At 32.5% G+C, this 22,808-nt stretch overlaps 2 long non-coding RNA genes across 4 annotated transcripts in view; one reads left to right on the forward strand and one right to left on the reverse strand.

Annotated features, from left to right (window-relative positions):
• LOC146995072 (uncharacterized) overlaps positions 1–11,381 on the reverse strand; it is a 56,499-nt gene extending 45,118 nt beyond the window's left edge. Inside the window, exon 1 of the long non-coding RNA XR_015043688.1 lies at positions 11,066–11,381. This is a non-coding gene — a long non-coding RNA (uncharacterized LOC146995072). The remainder of the gene's footprint in view (positions 1–11,065) is intronic.
• Positions 1–22,808, forward strand: part of LOC118189098 (uncharacterized) — an 872,843-nt gene that overhangs the window by 403,271 nt on the left and 446,764 nt on the right. For all 3 annotated transcript variants that reach the window (XR_015043503.1, XR_015043501.1, XR_015043502.1), the window contains exon 2: positions 14,297–14,600. This is a non-coding gene — a long non-coding RNA (uncharacterized LOC118189098). The remainder of the gene's footprint in view (positions 1–14,296; positions 14,601–22,808) is intronic.

Genomic DNA, 22,808 nt, shown 5'->3' on the forward strand with positions numbered 1-22,808 from the left:
AAAAAGAAAAACAATATCTGATAGAGTGTACTCTCAATTATCCGGCCTAATGCCGGGGCACGACTGAAAAAACGGATGATCCAAGCTATTAGTTTTCCTGCACATTATATGTGTTTATCTATTAAAAAAATCTTATTTTATTTCATTTTTGAGAACGTTTCAGTATTGGTAGAATTTCACTACACATTTTTCGATGTGTTATTTTGTCATTGTATTCGAATTTCCTTTGGACGAAGAACTTTTTTGTTTAACAAAATCATAAACATGAGCGCAAATTCTGTATTTTTTGGAGAGGTTAATTGTAGATTCATCATGTTCAAACCTTCAGATGAATGTAGGATTTTGATTTAATGTTAACACAATTTTCTTATGCTTAGTGCTTGTAGCGTGTTCTTTATTCATTTTTAGTTCTAAAATTTTAAATCCTTTTTCTAAACGAAGAAACTATGCACGGAAATGCGTAAAAACAAAACGTTTCCACTAACTATGGACATGCATAACGGATGCGGGGTAATCATTGGAACTAAACCTAACGACTGGTTTTTAAAACATTCTCGGACTTCCGCGTGTTTGTTTCCTACATATTATCGCGCACAGCATTCAGTGTGCGTATGTGAGCACCCCACGTATGGATAATCCGCAAACTGGATAATCTGCTTCTGGACAATTCACTTTATATGAAGAAAAGTGAATTCCTGAAAGTCAATTTTAAATGTAAAGCTTACTTAAGAAGAACTCGCGGTGGTTGAAGACATTTCAGTTAATGTCAAATTGTTAAGAGCAAAAAAACACAGTTTCGCTTCCAGCAGGCCTTTCCAAACAATGAGTTGAATGCCCTAAGAATAGTTGAAACCAAGCATAAATTGAAAAGCGAGTTCACCATTGCTGTAAGTTCAAAATTTAGCTATTAGTAATGTGAGAATTATTAATTCTTTAAAATGTAATACGAAATTTTCAGTTTTCAACAATGCTAAAAATGTAAACTCTAAAAAGGACTTAAGGGATCATACCTCCCTTAAAAGGCTAAAACGTCGAGTAAATTGGACTATTTCAAACTACTGTATCTCATAATATATAAACAGGAAAAAAATAAATTTTTTACAGAAAACACTTAAAATACTACTCTATTTGAAAATGTGACTAAGCTTATAAAATAGAAAAAAAATTATTTAATAATGCTGAAAACTATATGGCATTTTATGTAATCTGAAAATGTAATATCAGCTTGCGCGCAAGATTACTCTTAAATTATATGCTTTTTCAAAATATTTTCACCTGTAATATATTTATTATAGTCTTATTATAATTTTGAACCTTTAAAATTTTAAATATATATAAATTTTATATTTTTTAAAAACAGTGGTTTTATGTTACTGAAAATAGCATACATTTTATTACTTTGAGAACCCAGAAAAATAACAAAATATAAATGGAAATTGCAAATTTTAGGTTCAGGTTGTAGCAAATTACATATTGTATCTGTGATACAACTTTCATTAGAATATATTGCATCTTTCAATTGTTATGATGCGCGCTATAATGAAAAATCATGTTTTGAGAAAAATGACTTTAAAGTTTTTTTCAACCATATATTACCTAATAACCATTATTATTGCACCTTAATTTTATATAAAATGAAAAACTTATCACCTGATATTGTTTTTTTTTTACTTATTTTGTATTTGATAGAAATTTCAACTGTTTACACAACATTCACACTAACACGACAATTCATGTCGTGATGTAAAATTACACCGAATAGCAAAAATGCACAAAATATATCAATTCAGATTCATCATATAATAATTATACACACACTATTAGCATTAAAATGCTCCTGAAAGGTGTATGTTACTCCTTCAGCTTTATGAGTCTTTTTAATTTCATGCAATTTTGCATGACGCTTGGCGCGACGAGCATCAATCGTACGAGCTATTACTCGTTTCTTCGAAGAAGTTACACGTTTATAGTCACTCCTGAATTGTGCAGTAATGCAATTAATTCCAAGGTGTATATTCAGGTATCTCAGAGTAGATAATCTACCCTTTCTACCATCATTAAAAAGAGTAACTGCTTCATGAACTGCTATATCTGAGATGATTCTGCCACTACCAGATGTCTTTGGACATATTTGCCAAATCAAGGAGTTCAGTGACTCATTTGGATTTTGAGTATGAGCTCCAAGACAGCGTTTTAGGAGGTGTGGATGCGACAGTGAGTTGAAAACTGGTTTGATCACATCCATGACTGCCAGTGGTAAGGTTTCTTTATGGCGAAAATCATTCACAACCCCTTTCGCCGAAGCAATAAGGTACTTGCACCATGAGGACTCACCAGTTGGACAAAAGGTATGTAATGGGTCACTGTCTGTAGATCGAGTATGAAAATACAAAGCCCAGATAGCATTTCGCATATCTCTCAGTGAATCTGCATGTTGGCGAATTGCATTTCCATAATGCAATGACAGTCGGCTGATTGCACTATCTGTAAGTCGACCTTTTCCAGATAGACTTTTGCCATCTGAAAGCTTTCGTTCCTTATAATCAGCTTTCAGTTTGCGTAAGCGAGTGCCCATCCTCTTCTGGATGTGCCCTACACACTCTAGTTTTGACACAGTCACACCTTCATATGGTTTGCTTTCTGTTACGGAAAGAAATGTTTTTGAATCACCATCACCAATATAATTGATGTATCTCACACCCCTTGCACTTTGAGACCTCTGAAAAATTTTAACCATTCCGTCAGCTTCCATTTTGGCAGATGAACCGAAATGATTTCTCCTGCAAGTGAGAGAATGGGTTTTCTGCCACTCATCAAAGGCTTCACCAGATCGAGGACCCTTCCACAATTCGCATCCTTTACATGGCTACGGATAAAACCTCTACGTCGATAACTTTTCCACTCTTCAGCACCAATAACCGTACATACACCAATCTGAGATGTATGGCCTCTTGTTTTCCAGGAGTCATCACCACTTACACTTATGTCTGTAGAATTACTGAGTGATATTTCTTCTGCTGCTGCATTTTTCATGCCTTCAATTGCAGTCATTTTTGTTGCATTATTGATTAAGTTACAGATTCTGTCATAAGTTTTTTGCATCACAGGAGGATCTAAATCCATTATTCCACAAAATGTTTTCAATGGTTCAAGACCTTGACCAATACAACGCATTGCATAAATAATTTCTGCAATGTTCCTTTTCTCCCCAACAAGTTTAGTGTTGCTTGTCATCACAACATTTTTGCATCCTTGACATGTCAAGATCATTCTGGAACACAGACCTGCAGATCTTTTCGCAGTAAATTTTAATTTACCATGGCATACCTTACACACAGTGTTTTCTTCCAAAAACGAACACAAAATATTTTTATCGACAATCAATGTTGCCATCAAATTGATTGCTTTCACATGAAAAATCAGTGTCTGTTACATTTAACTTTTTACAAGAAGCACTTGTATTTAGTTCATCTGAATTTCCAGGGAAACTATGTGCAGCTGTAGTTTCACATATAACAGCTTGGTTTGGGGAAGAAATAGAAAATCCATTATTTATTTCATTTGAAACTGTCGATTTACCTGTTCTGGTGAACTGGTTTCCATGAAATCGGCGCTTTTTTGAACGCTTTCCAGAAGCACGTTTATAAGCATTATCAGCCATTTTACGGAGCAGTGCACAGTAAGATAATAAAATGCTTTAAAAACTTACAATTATATTTAAATTCCCCCACAAATTGTTCTAAAATCACAACAGAATGATCATAAGTGATTGAAATAACAAGAGGAGTGATATGAAACACTACTAAAATATAATGAAATGAAAGGAAAAAAGAGCAATAAAAATAAAATGCAAGAACGGTTAAGAATGTAAACAAACTACCAAAGAGTTGAGAAATAACATTGCTACTCCATAAATAGATCATTAAAAAATAAATCATTAGGCTTGCCACATAACACTTCGAGTAGAAACTGCTGACGCTTTTCGCTTGGACCTTTAAACTTTGTTTACATTAGTTCAGCTGATACATTTTCCTTCATAACTCATGAAATTGTACGAATTTTTGCTTGGGGTTTTTTTAAAACTGCGCAGAAAGAATCAGGCTATAACATATATTTTTTTTCAAAAATCAAAAATTTTGATGGTTTAAGGGAAGTATGACCCCTTAAGCATTTCCAAAGAACCTATGAACATCTCTAACTTTCTTTAGACTACTACTTCGTATCTCTAATTTTCAACGAAAATGTATCTTAAGATACTGCTTTTATAGATTAAGTTACATTTATTTGCCAAACTAAAAACTTCATTCGGTTATGCAAGTTGATAGGATCGACCTGTGAAATCATAACAATTTTCTCTTAAAATACTACGTACTTGAACGAACGTTTAGTTTCCCAATCTTCAGCATTATCTTTTTTTTCCTATATTTAACTTGTAATCTATAGCAAAGATTTTAAAATACATTAAAGCATTTCCTTTGCTACTTCCTACTTTTATATTAGACCTAATTTTTAAAGAACTTTGTGTGGACAAAAATATAGTGAGTAAGAAGATTTAGCAGAGTCTAGAATTATTCATTTTAAGTTGTTTTTAACAAAACATGATTTACTTTAAAACTTTATCACATCAAAGTCTTCACATTTAAGAATCAATGCTTGTTTATAAGTCGTAATTGCGCCTTACAGTCGTAATGTATAAGATGTTTTGTGTTATTATTACTCATAAACATTCACAATCTTAAACAATTTCAGGAATGTTGAGAAGGAAATAACGTATTTTTAGAGTGGATGTTTCAAAAGATTTAAATAACTGTATTACTAAGCGATATTCGAAAATAATTGAAGACTTTTGTTCAAGTACATTAAAGGGAAAATGAAAGTATCCCTCGTAATACTCCAAAATCTTTTTAATGGAAAATTTCGAAATAGGATTGTGAAAATAACAGCACATCTTCATGTATATGTTTGAATCCATTAGCTTGGCTTTGCTATGAAAATACCTTAAAGGAAAAATGTTACGCTTTTATGGTAATGCAATTACGATAAATGAGAAGCTGGCTTTAATAATGGCTTGTTCTGTCACTAATAATTCAGAATTATTTTAGAACAATCCGTTTTATACGCATTTCCTTTTCATTTCTGTTTGAAGAACATTAAAGTTAACTGTTTCAAAAGTTTAAAAACGGATATAGATTTATAAATTTCCATCAAAGTATTTATTTAAAAAACATTACAATATTTAATTTCAAATTATGGAAAGCATTTATATATTCGATTATTTATTCTCAGCATAATATATCTCTCACAAACATAGATGTAATAACATAGCAGTGACAAAACAGTGCACAACATATGAATATTTAAGCGCAGCGCAATAATATTATATACAGAGTGTCCGAAATCCGGGGAGAGTAATAATGAAAAATAACGAAACATATTTATGAAAGCATTGTGTTTATTGCATTGTTGTTTACATAGCCGGAAAAAATTTCTCTTTAGTATGCCTTTATGTAAGTGCTAATACTAGCTCGGTGGTTGTCTAAGCTATAATTATTCCACACGTTAGAAAGTAATACTATTGTGATCAGTCCTATCACACCCTCGTAATTCGGGCATGCAAATTTACAACACCAGCCACAGGCGTTCGACACATTTTTTCCTTCATAAATCCTCTCAAAATGAAATACAGAGTGGCCTAAGATAAACCGAATCCAAAGTGAAAAGCACAGGAACTGTAAGACGATTTGTACAAGGTGGACAAGGTAAACCGACCAGACACAGCAGAGGAAAACCAAAATTTGTAATCTATTCAACAGCAGGCAATAGTACACCAGCTCACACCTCCTTGGAAGAAGTGCACAAACCTTTCACACCCTTAAAGACGGTTTCGAAGGATCAATGGCCTCCACGATCACCTAATTTATCTAGCTGTTATTCTTATTTGTGGGACAATCTGGAGAACAATGTTTGCGAGAAGAATCCACAAATTCTCCATGCACTTGAACAGAATATTTCTTTGGTTCGGTTTATCTTGATCCATCATATATAAAGGGGTAATGTGATTTTCAGCGAATGACACAGAAAGAAATCTAAAGGAGCTGAGTCTGGAGAACGTCAGAAAAAGAAACCCGAATGGGATCAAGTCTGCTACGAGCCAGTCGTTTTGGCTAAATAAACTTTTTGAATTCTTTTTTCCAGATGGGTTACTTACAACGCAATAAGCCACCTAATCGAGATATTGATTAATAACTCTGACTGTGCAAAAGCCTAATTTTATTCTAACCAATTATTTTTGGTTCAACTTTCCTTTCCCTCCTGATTTCAATTTCCCACCGGAATGTAAACTTTAATGACGTGGTATGAAAAATCTAAACGTGTTTCAGAAGCAGTACTTAAGCTGCGGTTTCAAGCTTTCGTGAGGAGTAGCAGCGCAGTTAGTTCCGAGTTTATGCTGCGTGTTTGAAATAGCTCTGTAGTTGGTATTAGACACCCTTCAGATTGTATTGATATTCTATGCTCGGCTTTGCTGTATACAAAGCGAGTTAGATAACTAAGAAGCCAGTCGTTTAGCCATCTTAATATTTTATATTTTTATTTTCTGTTCAGTTAAGTCTCGCCACAATTGGTGGTGAATTGTGAATTGTTTCCGGCTATATGAGTGTGTGCATCTTTTTACTTTAGTTCAAGTAAAAAGTTTATTTATACCTTCTTCTGCAGTATCTGTTCTTCAAGACGTAGCAAGAATTCATTACCCAGTCTTCTACCTAGGGTCTACTGGGAATGCTCCTCAAAAGGCATAGACTCCACAACTGCCGTACCGAAGGGTCACGTGTTCGAATTCCAGACAAATCATGGATATTTATAAATGTATAGTGTCTGTGTGTCTGTGCTGCTTAGGAGCGCTCAAAATATATGGCGAGCTGAAAGTCCTCTCGAAATCTTCGGACCTTTCTTCGCCCCCCAGGGTGCTCTCCTACAAAACTGGACGCGGAACTGATCAAAGTCGTACGGTCACCAGCATGGTGCCCAAGACTCTTGCCAACGACAGGCGCAATCTTGTTTCCTTGTCACGATTAATTTCACGCTTGTTCTGATATCAGATAGACGAGATTAGTCGCAACAACAGCAACACAATAAATAATTTCATTTGAAATATATTTACCTTTCTATTTTCATTATATCTTTCCCGGATATGAAGAATATCACTCAAGTTACATACTTCACTGTATTTAAATATTCATTTATTTGCTAATATGTTCAACTTTTATATCTTTTTAATGATTATAAACTATAAACAATAAATAAAGACTTCCCCTACCAAAATACATTATAATGTCCAGCTGTGTCATTATGTAGCATATTTGAGCTTTTTTTACGTTTATTAGTTTTTAGGGATTCATCTATTCCCTAAATCCTTTTTACCTAAAAGAACAGTATTTCTAACTGCTTTATTAAGAAGCAATTTGACTCAAGTCAAAATGTTTCCTTGTTTTTTTGACAGAACGAAAGTATTGGAATAAACTGCTGAAGTAACTGCAAAATTTTTGATTTAGAAGCATTATATGATGACTAAAGAAACACTAAAAACACGATTCAAGTGTGAGGAGTTAAGCAAAGAAAATTTGAAAACTTAACTTAGTTAAAACACTGAAATAAAGGGACGTGTATATTTAACATAGGAATATCAGATGGAGTATTTTGAAAACATAAGCCAAGTTGGAATATGGGCTATCAAACTAACATTAAAGGTTTCCTGCAGGTAATACGATTCAGTTATTGAAGAATCAATAAAACTGATCGTGTACCTGAAATTGGTAGTATTTAAGGGTATTCTCACTACAGATGTACAAATAAATTAAGATGATTACTCATTTCTCCCTTAATGTATGTTAAGAATATGTTAATCGATGATAAATCGTAGTTATAGGCGAAAATTAGGATAAAAAATTAAACATTTGTATCACAAATATTTAATTTTAGTACTCGAAACGTATGTGTTAACAAAGAATGTCATCTTTAATGTAACGGTATCAAAAGAAATTTTAGTACTATGGGTCTTTTATGTTTCTATTCTTTGGTTTAAATTTTTTTTCTTGAAACCTACATTTAATGTTTGCATTTTCTGCAATTGGTTTCTGCAATTTTGTGAATCAACTAATTGGTTCTGAATGTTTTTAAAATACATACAGAATTATTAAAGCTGAGTTAAAATACAAGTTTAACTTTAAAATCCGTTTGATTACACAGATTAGCTTCATTTCTCAGAATTCCTTCTAATTATAAAACTCTTAAATGACACAAGTGATTAGAATATTGAACAATATTACTCAAATCACAAAACGACACTTAAATTCCTGACTTTCAACCTTAAGTATAAGTTGTGCGAGACGGCTCCGACTATGTATATTGCTGAAAAGCTCTGAGCAGTTTGAGAATTTGGGTTTAGGAAGTTTTCATGTTTCAGCCAACCAGGGTCTGGTTCTTTACAAAATCTTTTTAAGATCACTCAGCAGTGTTGATAGTATCAGACTTTTAACAGATCATGCATTCATTACTATTAGAAAGACATTTTAATGTCTTCTTGCTTAATTTAATTTGAGTTAGATTATTTTGACTAAAGTAAAGCACACTAGATCTATAAGATAGGCCACAGTCATGGGATGCTTTCTAAAGTAAATGGTCACATATTCAGCTACACATAAGGAAAACTGTTAGTTCATTGGATGAATGAAAATGTCTTCGACTCTACTAAATGTACAGTTGTAGGATTTCGTGTTAATTAACTAGTTATGTTATTAATTTGACTGCAAATTAATTTCCACTTTCCATCGTGCAAATTAGTTAATGTATTTAAGCGCAGAGTTCTTAAGGTCGAGATAGACTCTTTGGCAGTTGTCACTAGCCATCACTCTACTTATCCTTACGATTATCACTCTACTTATCCTTACGATTTGTTAACTTTGACTACTGTAATCGCTTTAAGACAGATTTGGGAACCTGAGACAAAACGTACAGGCGCGCTTTACTTTGTGTTTACTATTAGTTAACGCAAGCAATTTGATTTTCTGATATTAAATAGGCTGTCTAATGAAAAATGGTTTATTTGAAACCGTCTTCTGAATTGATAGTATTCTAAGTATTCTACTTAGAGGTTGAGTTAAGTACCTTAAGTCCTCCTATTCTCTTAAAGCTTCCAGGAACCAACATTTGGAATAGTGTGGATCCGTACGCGGTGTAACAAATCCCTAGAAAATGTGTGGTATATTTCCACGTGCCTCTAAATATAAAGTATTTCTGGCTGCATATTCCGGACTCTGAAGCAGAATTCAAAATGTTTCCAGTAAATAAATTAAGATAGATTGAGATCTTATTCATTTAAACTACAAACTATTTTAATTCTTAAATTTATGGTGAATTATGAAAGCAAAAGATTATGAAAACGGGAAAATAATTAGTTGAAAAATGGTTTTACACTCGAAAACGTCTTTTTTTTTTTAACTTTGGAAATAACCATAACCTGTTAAACTTTTAACTTAAAATAAAGAACACGTAAAATTAAAAATTACAGTTGATGATAATAATTAACCTGGGAGCGCATAGCTACTAAGTATATTATAAGTAATTTTTTAATTATTATTAAGAATTTTTGTCTAATTATAAAAAATATCCGGAAGTTTGCTTAATCGTTGCTTAACGTATGGCGTAATAGTAAAGAACTTTGTATGTTACTGATATTGCTGAATTAGTAAATGGAAAAACATTGCTGTATTGCGTTTGTGTTTACTTATATTTTTGAAAGACTGTAAAGTTAAATTTATTCTAAATTAATTTTTATAATAGTATCCAATATATTAATCATCATTAATAATTTAACATTCCAGCACGCGCGCGTCGTATTTTTACGACATCCGTTATTTTACCGTTTTTGGCACGAAAAACGACAAAAATGAATGAATATTGATAATAAATTGGTTAAGAAACAAAGTATTAATCTTATTATTGCAAAATACAAATGATATCTCATTCAAATATAAGTAAATTTTTTTTAAGTTCTTATGTTAGTGAGATGGAAATGCAAAGATGTATTTCATTATAAAAAATTTAAAATTTATTATCTAATAATTATATTTTAAAATCGAAGCTAATTTTAATATTCATCAAAGACAAGTATAGACAATAAAAAAGGAAAACACCTTGGTAGGAAAAAACGGAAGTTTAGCATTACTTAATTCTGCAAGGAAATTTACTTTTGACTGGTTACAAAAGCGCAATTTAAACTAACTTTAAATGTTTTTATTTATTTCTAAAAAATAGAAATAAACGAAAATAAGGAATGGAAAGAAAATAAAAAATGGAAATCGCTATTGTTCGCCCATCACAGAGCCAAATGTATTCAAATTAAAATAATACATGACAATTAATAACACAAACTTACAAAATATTTGAGAAAAAAAAATATTTTCCGAATTTTAAAACACGACCACGCGCCAGTTGTAACTTATGCTAACTGCCACGTAGCACGCAAAAGCCCAGTTAAAAAAAAAGTCAAATGACTTCCTATGGGCACATTCCATGATGTGGGGAAGTGTAGAAAGGAGGAATAGAAATGACTTTCAGACGTCTCAGTTTCGATATGCGAAAAGTGGACATTAAAAACTGAATTTGTCGTAAATTTTGCGCATACTCGCGTCCTGGAAGTTTACCGCGTGTATTAAATATCATGAATTATTTATTCCACTTTATAAGTGATTAACAGATATAAATTAAAATTTTAAGAGTTTTTACCAGCAATAAAAATAAAACTGGATAATTTCGCTAATTTTTTTTTATCCAAGTGAATAAGTAACAGTTATTTCATCTTCAATAACTATTGAGTTAAATTCATATGTTTTAATTATTAATCTCTTCAAGCTAACTATTATTTGCATACACAAAGACTTTTAATTAACAATCCCGATAAATAAAAGTGTACCAGTTCAATAACGTGCGCAAAACAAAGTAAACTTCCACTGTCTTTCACTAATACGACTTCACGCATCGTAAATTAAAAGAAGAAAATATTTCCTACCTGAAACGCATAGAAAAGCTTCGCCAGTATGTTTCACATGATAATGAGCTCATATTGGACCAACGTTTTTTATTAATATGCATACTGAACAGCGCCGATAAAGTATGATCCCCAAACTCTTGATTGTTGTCTTTCATATCCTAGAGGTTCAACATCCGGCCGTCCCTAGAAAATTAAAATAAGAACACAATCACCAATGAATTCTAGGCTCATCAACAGTGACTCATGACCAAATTATGAAAACTCGACGGATGAAGAGAAAAAGAAGGGTAAAGATGTGATGAAAAGGGAAGTTTTGAGCTGAGGGGGGCGACAGGCGCCGAAGACTTCTCCTCCCCCCCCCACTGGATCTACCTTTGTCTCCATCCGCTGACAGAGCGGAGAAATATCGACGGCGAGAGAGCCTAAAGAGAGAGAAAGAGAGATTGCAATGTTTGGCGATACATCGCTTAGGCTTTTACACAAACTTTGAGACTTTTTTAACAAACTGAGGCACTTCAGTGCAAGTTTTCGACATAATTAAGAAATGCAAGAGACTCTGATGGAAAACAATACATGCATTGTTCTTAAAGTGAAAAAAGGATTTCAGAATATTTTTTAAAGTGTATGCTATTTCTTGGGGAAAATCTTTGTTTTGTTGTAGTATATGTTTCGAATGGGTTTAATTTTCCTTTTGACTATTGTAATTGGTTTTACAAGATATTAAACATTATTACTCATTCATTCTAAATTGCTTTGCTAGCATTGTTGATATGAACAATAGAGATAGTCTTACGATGTTTTTTGCTCAAACCTGGATATTTTTGAAAAAATAGTCACAACGCAGATTAACTTGTTAGGATAAATACCTATGATTGCAAAAATGTAAATAAAGAATTTAATAAATAAAATAGTTACTGAGTCATGCCTTGAAACCTGTAAAACAGTTTTTAAATTAAATTGAATTTTTAAAAATTTTTTTTGAAATTTTTAAAAAAAATTAATTTTTTGAAAAAAGTTTACTTCTTGACTTGTTGTTTCTCAAAAGACTTCATTAGTATTTTCTTTTCAGAACTTTAATTCTTAATTATTAATTCTTAAATGTTAATTCTTAAATGTTAATTTCTAAGGGTACCACTTTATTGGTATTCCTTTTGGTTTTGGCTTTTACCCTTGCCTGCATGAATGACGAAACACGAATTGAATGATTGGAGAGTTAGGTTTGGAGGCAACTTCCCCTTGATAAGTCTGTCTCCTGCCTACTCAACGGTCATTCACTTATGCATTTTTTTAAAAAAAATTGTTTAATTTAATTTTAATTTACTGAATTAAATCTCGCTCTTCTATCTATTAAATCTAAGCTCGAGAATTAAATCTTTTATATGTTTGCACATTTTTTTAAAAATTATTTCGGCTTTTTTCCTTTTTTTAGGATTTAAATTTGCTTTTTTACTTTTATACGTGTTTGTTAAAAATTAAATTTAAATTTGTTTAAATTTAAATACATATATATATACTTTTGGTGCAGCCAATTGCAATTAAAATAGGAGGTGCATTTCTGCATTCTGTAGCCCTATATATAAAAATTCAACGTTCTGAGGTTACTCGTTTTTGAGTCATGTAAGATACATATATACGTACGTACGCACAGACGCCTCGAAAAATTCTCTTCAAAATTCATTTTAAATCAGTTTTATAATTTTTTTTGGGAGGGAAAGAGTCCTTTATTCTGTCTTTAAGTTTTAAGTGCAGATGTCACGCAAAAACATCGTTAAATTGCATTCGATAGCGATCAAAATGGATATTTTCATTGAAAAATTATACCCGAAATTTTTCGCGATTACAATACTTCCTTTTTACTTCGTACAAAAGCAGTAAAAAGTCAAAGTTCGTAAATGTTTAAAGAGCACGTGTATGCAGTTTCCGCCACTTTATGTGTATCTTGCATTGAACGGGCAGTGCTAATTTATTCACATTTCTTTCAGCTACTTAATCGAATATATGTTCGAAAATACGCTAACAGCACAAATGTTGAAACCGAGAACATCTTATAATGCAGAATTTTTAAAACGTATTGTTTCTTTTCACTTGTTTATTTCCATAATGATTTGATAATGACCAAAGTTACACATTTATAAAATGCTTAAATTCCGTTTTAGAAGTATGACAGTATGTTTATATGGATGTATATTGTAAACCATGATACTCTGTAAAGTAATGAAAATTTCTGTAATAACAACAATTAAGGTTTATATTTTGGATAATATAATCAAAACTATGGAAATTAAATTTAAAATTCATAAACAGCTGTTAACAGCTTTCTATGTTTCTGTATTTCTACTTGCTGAATTTTTTTTAGTAGTCTCTGATTATTCCTACAACCTCAGTTTCAACATTTATGCTCTTAGCGTACTTTCGAATATACATTCGATTATGATCAATTCATGCATATATGAGTTTGAAGCTTTATATTTAACTCTTCATTTTGTTTAACAATACCCATCGGTTATAAAAATATAAATAACGTCCATGTAGGATTTTTTATATCGCAGAATTTCTTGTTTCTTACAAAATGCTCCTTTTTGATATTATTTAAAAACAGAAAAGTGTCGGTGAGCTATAAAGATAATCAAACAACTATTTCTTGCCAACTGGTATAGGTTGCAGTGATTTGACGTTTTGTAGACAAGCTGATAATAAGTAAGTACATTCCATCCAACTAATTTGAAATGAAATTAGGGAAGTAATCAATTAAATACGTAAAATGCAAACAGGATTAATATTGTTGTATTTGCATCTCTATTCGGAAGAATTAACTTCCAGGTAGCGATAAATCTTGTATTTAAGGAGCGTTTATTTCAAGATACTTTGTCAAGCCAAATAAGCATTGGCGACCGATCTTACTTGAAGTCGTAGTACTTCCATGTTATAAATTTAAAGCATGAGCATTATTTGTTATACTTAATTTTCATTTCAAAAATTATAAACTTTTGTATCAGCTGTAAAGGAGCACTTTTAAAGAAATATCAAAATGCAAATAAAAGAAAGAAATATCAAGTCTTAATAGTTTTAAAGAATCAAGAATATCAATAGAAATATCAAGTCTTAATAGTTTTAAAGAATCAAGAATATCAATAGAAATATCAAGTCTTAATAGTTTTAAAGAAATATCAAGTCTTTTAAAGAAATATCAAAATGCAAAAATATTTTCTTAATTTACTTTAATATTTACAATAATATTTTTATTTTCAGGTGAAAAGATAACAAAGCTTGTGTAGAAAGAACATGCAGTTCACTGTAACATCAGAGTGATTCATTTTGAACGTATTTCCCCAACGCAATGGAATTCATGTCTGGGTGAACAAAGATTACAAAGGTAAACAAAGATTAGTTGTGAAAATGCATATTTTCTGGAAATAACCTAAGAATGTAAGCAACAGGCAACAAGATGTGCATCTGCCTTGATAGACATCATTATTAAAAGAAGTGAAGATTTTTAATATGAGTCTTGCTATAAGACTAAAGGTGACATCAGAAAAGCGGATTACTGTTCAAGGTAAGAAATTTTTATTTGAAATCTATTTTCAAACTGAGAATATTTATGCTAAGTCCAGCATTAGAAAAAATATTAAATGCTTTTACTAGTTTTTAATGAACTTACAGTAAATACAATATTTATGTTGATATAAATCAAACATTTTTCCAAATTAAAAAAAAATATTTCTTCCCCTAACCACGAGTTATAAATTATGAATATATAGTGAAACATGCCTTGGTGTCTATCATTCTTATACAAGCATCTTTAAAAGTGAACAGTATTCTGAGGATGTAAAAATTATCTGCACCAAACATTCTTGATAGTCATATTCTCTTCGGTGACAACCTCCACAGAAGATTTGTATAAAACTATGGTAACGTGTAAGAGATTTTTCACTATAATTAATTTTATCGAAAATGAATATGAAATATGTAAGCTATCCATCCATGTAAATACTTTGCCATATATGGTGCAATCTGTGCTACATAATTTCCATGCTTTTCGGCAAAAGGGCGCTGCTTGTACTCAGATAGTCAGCGGTCAAGATACTAAGCATGTATAATATCGAAGGCCGAGATAGCATAATAGTACATCCTTAATTATTTAACTGTTGTTACTTTTGTAGTTTACAAAATTTGTTATGTCTTTTGGAGGAATATTCTTGCATCATTAGCCACAATGAGTCATCAGATGTATTAATATCGATTACCTCTTTCATAAATGAGATCATCCTGTATGGGTTTTCTGACGCTTGCTTCAAGGCATTGAGAAGCTTGTAGTTCATTAACTGAAAATACTCTAATAATACTTAAGTACGTAGATCTTCTTGCTTTCAAACAGCTGCAAATACGGTGACAAGGAATTTCTTACGTAGCAGCCTAGCGTCTTCTATATCTTCTATATAATTTAAAAATATTATTAAATGTGCCAAAACTTCATTAATCAGATCTATGCAGGCGGAAGAATTAATTATGCATTTGATTTAATCCAGAAATCAAACAACAAAAATCAGCGTTATGTTTTCAAATTTTCACGGAACTAGTTTCAATGGTTTGGTAAAACCATCGAAACTAATCCTTTGAAAATCTGAAAATATAACGCTGATTTTGTTTGATTTCTAAATTAACGCATGTTCGGCGTGTTATTGTATTTTAATTATGATTTTACCACAGATTATCATGCCCTCTTTTCATCATATCAGTCAACGAGCGATAAACGAAAATGTACAGAAGTTACAATTAATTAAACGCATATACTTTTCAAGAGTTATATATTATTATTATTTTAAACAATCATATTTTAGCGAATGGATTACGCAAAATTTAAGGATACAGCTACACGAAAGTACATGGAAGATGATACAGTAAAAGCGTAAAATCTTGTAATAAAAGAGCAACGAGAAATGAGCCTCCAATTTGAAAACCTATAAGACGAATCCAGGCCTCCACATACTGAACCCGGGACTATCAAAAAGCCGTGACTAGTACCACACCCTGACTTGCGAACAGGGTAAAGGTGCCACTGTCTACAGCAGCCGTAACTCTCCCGAATAATAGTTATCCCAGGCTGGGTAGAGGAGCCCCAGCTTGGTTACTTATTGGAACCATGAAGAGGCCTTTATCCGAGCTAGAGCAGATTGAGGCTATGTACTCCGCCTCATCTGCCCTATGGTCTCATCAACCTCTCGGATTTGGCCCAGTCAAGCTCCAGATCGCCTTCCGCAGATGTGGCCGGATCCGGACCACCCGTCCAGGCTTTGTGTTTGAGGATTTTTAACTATTAACCACCACCCCAGGCTGACAGACATTCTGCTTTTGCAATGCATAAGCTTCTAATTTCCAATGCTTCACAAACAGTTACTTAATGGTGAGACAAGCACTGTCTACAGCAGCCGTAACTCTCCCGAATAATAGTTAGCCCAGGCTGGGTAGAGGAGCCCCAGCTTGGTTACTTATTGGAACCATGAAGAGGCCTTTATCCAAGCTAGAGCAGATTGAGGCTATGTACTCCGCCTCATCTGCCCTATAGTCTCATCAACCTCTCGGATTTGGCCCAGTCAAGCTCCAGATCGCCTTCCGCAGATGTGGCCGGATCCGGACCACCCGTCCAGGCTTTGTGTTTGAGGATTTTTAACTATTAACCACCACCCCAGGCTGACAGACATTCTGCTTTTGCAATGCATAAGCTTCTAATTTCCAATGCTTCACAAACAGTTACTTAATGGTGAGACAAGGTTTAATTACGGCCTTAATCTTGTATTCCTGATCCATTAAATTTTAACATCTAATCTAATTACCCACAAGTTGGAAAAGTCTTTTTTGTTAAACTTCCAGGTCTACTTGATATTAAACAGTTTTATTTTAACCTTTTACTTAAGTTTGTGATCCTTTCAGTTAGATGGCAGAAGGAAAGAAACATCTGCCGTCTATTTCCGCTTACTCAGAGTTACTTCTGTCATCTACGCTTACTCAGAGGAGTAGATTTCATAATTTAAAATATTAATGGGACGGATACCTTTTTGAAGAGGTGAATATGTACAACTAATGTATTGATACAGAAAAACAAGTAGTAACCCTCTGCGCAATGTGCTAAAATCAAGGCTATTACTCATGTGAATCTTAATTACTTTATTGTTTCACAAGCTCTTTTCTCCTTCAATAATCGAAGATACGTATTTTTATGATGCAATATATTAACATATATATGCAGGGCGATCAAGCCCACTTTCAGAAGGCTGTAAAAAAGAATTACTGGATCGAAAGACCTGAAACTTGACCCTAAAATACGTGAAGCAATGGTACCTTATCTGGCAAAAGAAAGACATAAGTCAACATTTCATCAAAATTATACGTTTTAATTGTCTCTAGCCTAAAACCGTGTAAGATGACATCAGTTATTTAGTTTTAATTGTCCCTAGGCTTGCTTAAGAAATTATCAATGTACTGTTCACCATTTTCTGCTACGATGTGAGATAGCAAAACCCGACATCGGAATGCATATGTGCTGATACTGTGAATGTGGGGCATAATGCGTGTCTTCATTTCAGCGACGGCTTATAATACTGCCATTTCCGAAATGGATATTCAACAGCTGGTTTATTCGTCTTTTAATGTCTGGAAGAGCTGCAGATGAAGAGGCGGTGCAGTGGCAATGGATTATCCCTTGTCTACATTCTGCAGTTTTTGTGCATTGTCATAACCTTCGAGATAAAAATGAACTTCTTTTGTTTCAGAAAATGTTCAATGCCCATGTATTGTTCACTTCCATCCGAGCTAGAAATTGTAGGTCGAAAGACTTTGGTATTGGCAGTCAGCAGAAAGCAACTTCTGATCATGCGTAATTTTAAATGTATAGCATTGTAGAATATTTTGCACAATTTTACAGTATCGGGCAATCATCTTCTACTACAATTTCCCACACCACTTCACGTCGCTTCTTGCAATACTATACGCTATAGACACACATTCCACTGACTTCAAAGCAATTGCTTTCCTGTCTGTTCCAGATGTCAAGTCAAACAGACCGGTCTCTTCGAATTTATTAATCATCTTCCGTAAACCCTTGACAGAAAACAGATTACAGCCGCATAGCACCCATTAATATCAGGAACGTTATTCGGAGCAGCTAGAGCCAACACCTTCTTAAACACTTCTGTTTAAGAATTTGTTGTTAGAGTGCAGTCATCATACATGTAAAAATTGCTTCACATGCAGAGCTCGATCCTTCATTGACAGAGTCATAAAGAGTTTCTCAGATGTACAAAAACAATAACTGCATTATCTCCTGTTTTTATTACATCTAATGTATTTTGCACATGTTACATTTTTAATTAGCACATTATGACGAGTGCAGTGTCGTCTATTGATAAAACATCTATTAGTCTGAACAGAATTCCATTTACTTATTATTCGGGTCAAATTTCAGGTTATTCAGACCAGTGATTCTTTTTACAGCCCGTTTAAACAGATAATTGTTTTTAAGTTAATTAAAGGTACTTCATTAAAGGGCAAGGTTATGTTTATTTATATACTCGAAGTATATGTTTACTTATTATACATTATGCAAGCATTTGGGTTTAAATTTTATAGTACTTTTCTAGGAACTTCAAGTTATGATATATACGTGAGTTAGTTTTTAAGTAAATGTGAAATTAAAATTGTTAAAAAAAGCATACCGGCTTCTCGACTATGAAATAACGTAAGTTTTCCTATTCATAACAGCAAGAAGTACGAAAGCAGCAAATATTCATTGCCAGGTATATGAAGTGTATAGTAGAAAGGCAATGATACGATAATGGAGTAAAATGCGCAAATAATGTGTCAGTGCTTAGGGAAGGCCAGAAAATAGTTAATCACGAATTACATTCTGGACAGCTATCTCCAAGCAAGATGATTCAGTGCAGCCAGTCGAAACCAAATTCCCGCAAACAGGAGATCTGTGCAAAGGGCTAGGAGAAATGAAAGCCAGTGAAGGAAAAGTGATGAAAATCTTCCGTCATCGATTCGACTTGTTTGTTTAAGACATACCAGCTTCAGAACAATATGAAGGTGTAGAAAAGTATGTTGTTCGTTAAAATAAATGCTCGAATTAACGTATATATGCTATATATGATATTACATAGAAAGAAGGATTGCATGAAAACTAAGAAAATATATAGCTCTTTAAAAAAAACCTTTACTTATTTCATTTTTATTTCAAAATGGACTTTACTAAAAAAGTACCGTAACAAAAACAATTTTACCATTTATTTTAATCTGATATTGTATATTCATAGATATTAAGTAAAATATTACTCATATTAAATTTAAATGCAGCATTAAAAGGAAGATAAATGATGCTATATCAGTATTTAATTATAAAGATTTTGTCATAAATTATTCAGCAGTATATAAGGATTTTCTGTTAGGCATTTCTTCACGTTCGAACCTAGTATTAACTTACTATTCTCCACATTATTTATTAAAAAATTAAAACACGCAAGTTATCAGTTTCTCGCGACCATTTATGAAAAGCAACCTGTAAAATGAGATATATTCATAACTAGGTTTCAATCTAAAAACATTCAAAGTGGTTTATTAATTTTAAATTTAAATTAATTTTAGGTGGTTTATGACGAATTATTGCATTTGCATGCAATATCTTGACCAAAGATTTTAAATAATAAATTTTTTGTTAACTCATAAATATCGGCTATCATAGAAACCTGAACTAAAAATTTCTCTTGAATCACTAACATGCCATGCGAATAAAAAGGCGCTATGAATAATTTGCGTGAATATTTAAAAAACGGATGCACAATGTATCTAAACATTTCAGCATTCTACAAGCATACTACTTTTTTTTTCTAAACTAATAGGACTTGCTTCGTAATTTTACTAAAAATAAAAGATGTTTTTCAGATATATTCTTTTATAATGACTCTTACTTGAATCGAAAACATTCTATTTTTATGCAGAAAAATTTTAAATTATAGTAAAGGCAGTACAGGGTTTATAAAAAAAAATTTATAATATTTCCATTATTCTAAGTCCGATATTCTATTAACTATACACCAGTAGCTTAATTCCATGATTGTTTTCTCTTTCCTTTGGTAATATTACGTTAAATACTTCACTAAGAGTTATCCTTATAATCTGCACATTTATCAAAGTACAACCCCAGAAAGATGAGACGATGAACCGTAATAAAATTACTTTGCAAATTCGGTAATGATGGAATTTATAATAAGTGCCTGAGTAATATTTCAAATTAAAACTGTGAACGAAAACTTTCTAAATGACATTTTTGTTTAGCAAAATATGTGTACGTTTTATAGTTAGAAGTCATAAAGCATTTATTTTTTTTGCAATGTATCTGTTATTATTGATTGTCCAGAAAACTTCTAAACTTTCTAAATAATTCGTGAATTTAAATTTCATATACACAAACTATAATCAAACCTATAAACATCCCTAAAATAAATTACAATACTATTACATAGCAATCTGTTAATCCGAACTGTATCTAAATAAAAAAGGATAAATTATTTGTACTTTATAACAAATATAGGAATCGACATCAATTTGATCCACTAAATCGCTTTGCATACCAATTGAAACATTCAAGCAATTAGAATGTCAACTACGAGTAATTACTGAGCCAAATTCCAATACTTCGTATTTTATTTGTTATGGCACCTTATGGAACTGATATATTCGTTTTTTTATCCATGGGTGTAGGAAGTTGTGTTTTTAATTGATAATCTGGAATTTAAAACTTCTGAATGATTTATTCAAGCATTTACGAAGCAAATAAAATGCTTTTTCTGTGGATTACATGCATCTAAATATCTTAAAAATTGCAATTCATTTAAAATTTCTTCCATTCTTTCTGTTTATTATCTAAAAATGTGTAAACCTAATCACCTTGAATCTAATACAACACAATTTGTTAATTTCCCGCAATTTTATTACTAGTAAAGTAATATAAAGACCCAGACTACAAGAATAAATCTAGAAGCATTTTCATGGAATATGTTGAGAATATTGATCAGCATAAAAATGCAGTATGAAAAAGTAAAATATTATGTATTTCTTCCCCTATGACATATTCTTTCGAGATTGAATAAGATGTTTACGGTGATGTAAATATTACAGTGGTTCATTGTCCTTTTGTGAAGCAGGTGTCATTGTAGGGAGTGTACGGGTACATACGTATGACCTTCAACCAGCATTATGTATAGCAGCATTTCCCTTTAAGCGTATAAAATAATTGCCCTTTCAAAGCATCAGCCTGAACGACTGACTCTGCTAGAAGCATTTTGTGTACCCCTTTTAATTGTATTTATAATAATGCATGAGAAAATGCAAGCTTACATGCAAATCAGGTTGATTTTCTTTTCGACTACGAAGAGACCATATTATGTTAATTTCTGTTTTTATATGCAGTTTTTATCCACTTGTAGAATTTGTCATGATGTTATTCCCAATTCACAGAAATGATTTTTAGGAAAGCGCACGAATTTCATCAAATCTAGCAGGCTAAAGGTGAGGGAGAATGCTACGCATTTGCATTTCGGGGCATGATTTTTAATGATACCCTAGTTTTGTTTTTGTTGTTGTTGTTTAGCTTATACCAATTCTTCTGTTTAAATTAAATTATACCGTCAATTAAAACTGCGTATAGTTATCCGCGATATATGTCATACGTTCTGTATTTCGTAAGCACATTTCTATGAGCCTGTATTGTGATACCTAAAATCCCAAAGTTTAATTGATGATATCGTTATCACTTTAAAATTATTTTGGTAATATAATTCATAAATACTAAATAAAGTTAGACTTTAATTATTAGTTTGACTGTCATAGAAATAATGGTTTTGTTGAAGAGATTGAAATTTCACCGGTTCTAGATATTCTATGTTAATTTCGTATTCGGGGTAACGGATGCGCTTCAATAATCTGGATTGAAAAAGTTATAAAGTATTTCTCCCGCATTTTTGGCATGCCTTCCTAGTGGGCTGGTCTGCAGGCTGGGTACGTATTCCAAGAGGTTAGCGGTTCGATTCCCGGCGAACTCCTCTCCATTCATTGTCAACATACAGCATTTTCTGCAAAGCAGTGCCCATAACCACATACAACTAGTATGGGTTAGAGCACACGCAGGTCTGATAGGCAATGAAACAGCCGACAAACTTACCAAAGAGGCAAGTAGCAACATAAACGCAGAAGAAATCAATATTCCGGCACCTCCCTCTCATTTGAAAAAGGAGCTGCTTCAAAAAGCTACTCTAAAATGGCAACAGGAATGGGAATTAAGTAATGCCGGGAGTAATACATACGATTTCTTCCTAAAAGTTAAGCTTTAAAGAAACGTGTTCGTCCCACAAATTGCGAACTTTGTCACGGGTCACGGACCGTTTCCTGTTTATTTCCTTCGTTTTTGTATTTCCGAAACTGCAACCTGCGTCTGCGGAGAAGAAGGCTTCCGAGACCACTACGTCTATCAATACCCTCTCACCAACGCCACTCACCTACGTCAGTGCTTCAGCGATGTGGACACTCACGGACGCTTTATTACACAAAATCGTGTGACTGTGCATAACATATGTCAGACTATTATCATGATTGTAGCCTTGCGACAGGATATCTGCAGGGTCATATAAGACTTTCTCTCGCTCAGCTGTCTCTTTCACATTTCATTACTTATTTTTTTTAACTTATTTTTTATTTATGTGCTTTATATTGC

This window comes from Stegodyphus dumicola, chromosome 10 (genome assembly GCF_044657685.1).
Source record: "Stegodyphus dumicola isolate Sdum_Otavi_A_Nest chromosome 10, ASM4465768v1".
In the NCBI taxonomy this organism is placed as follows: domain Eukaryota; kingdom Metazoa; phylum Arthropoda; class Arachnida; order Araneae; family Eresidae; genus Stegodyphus; species Stegodyphus dumicola.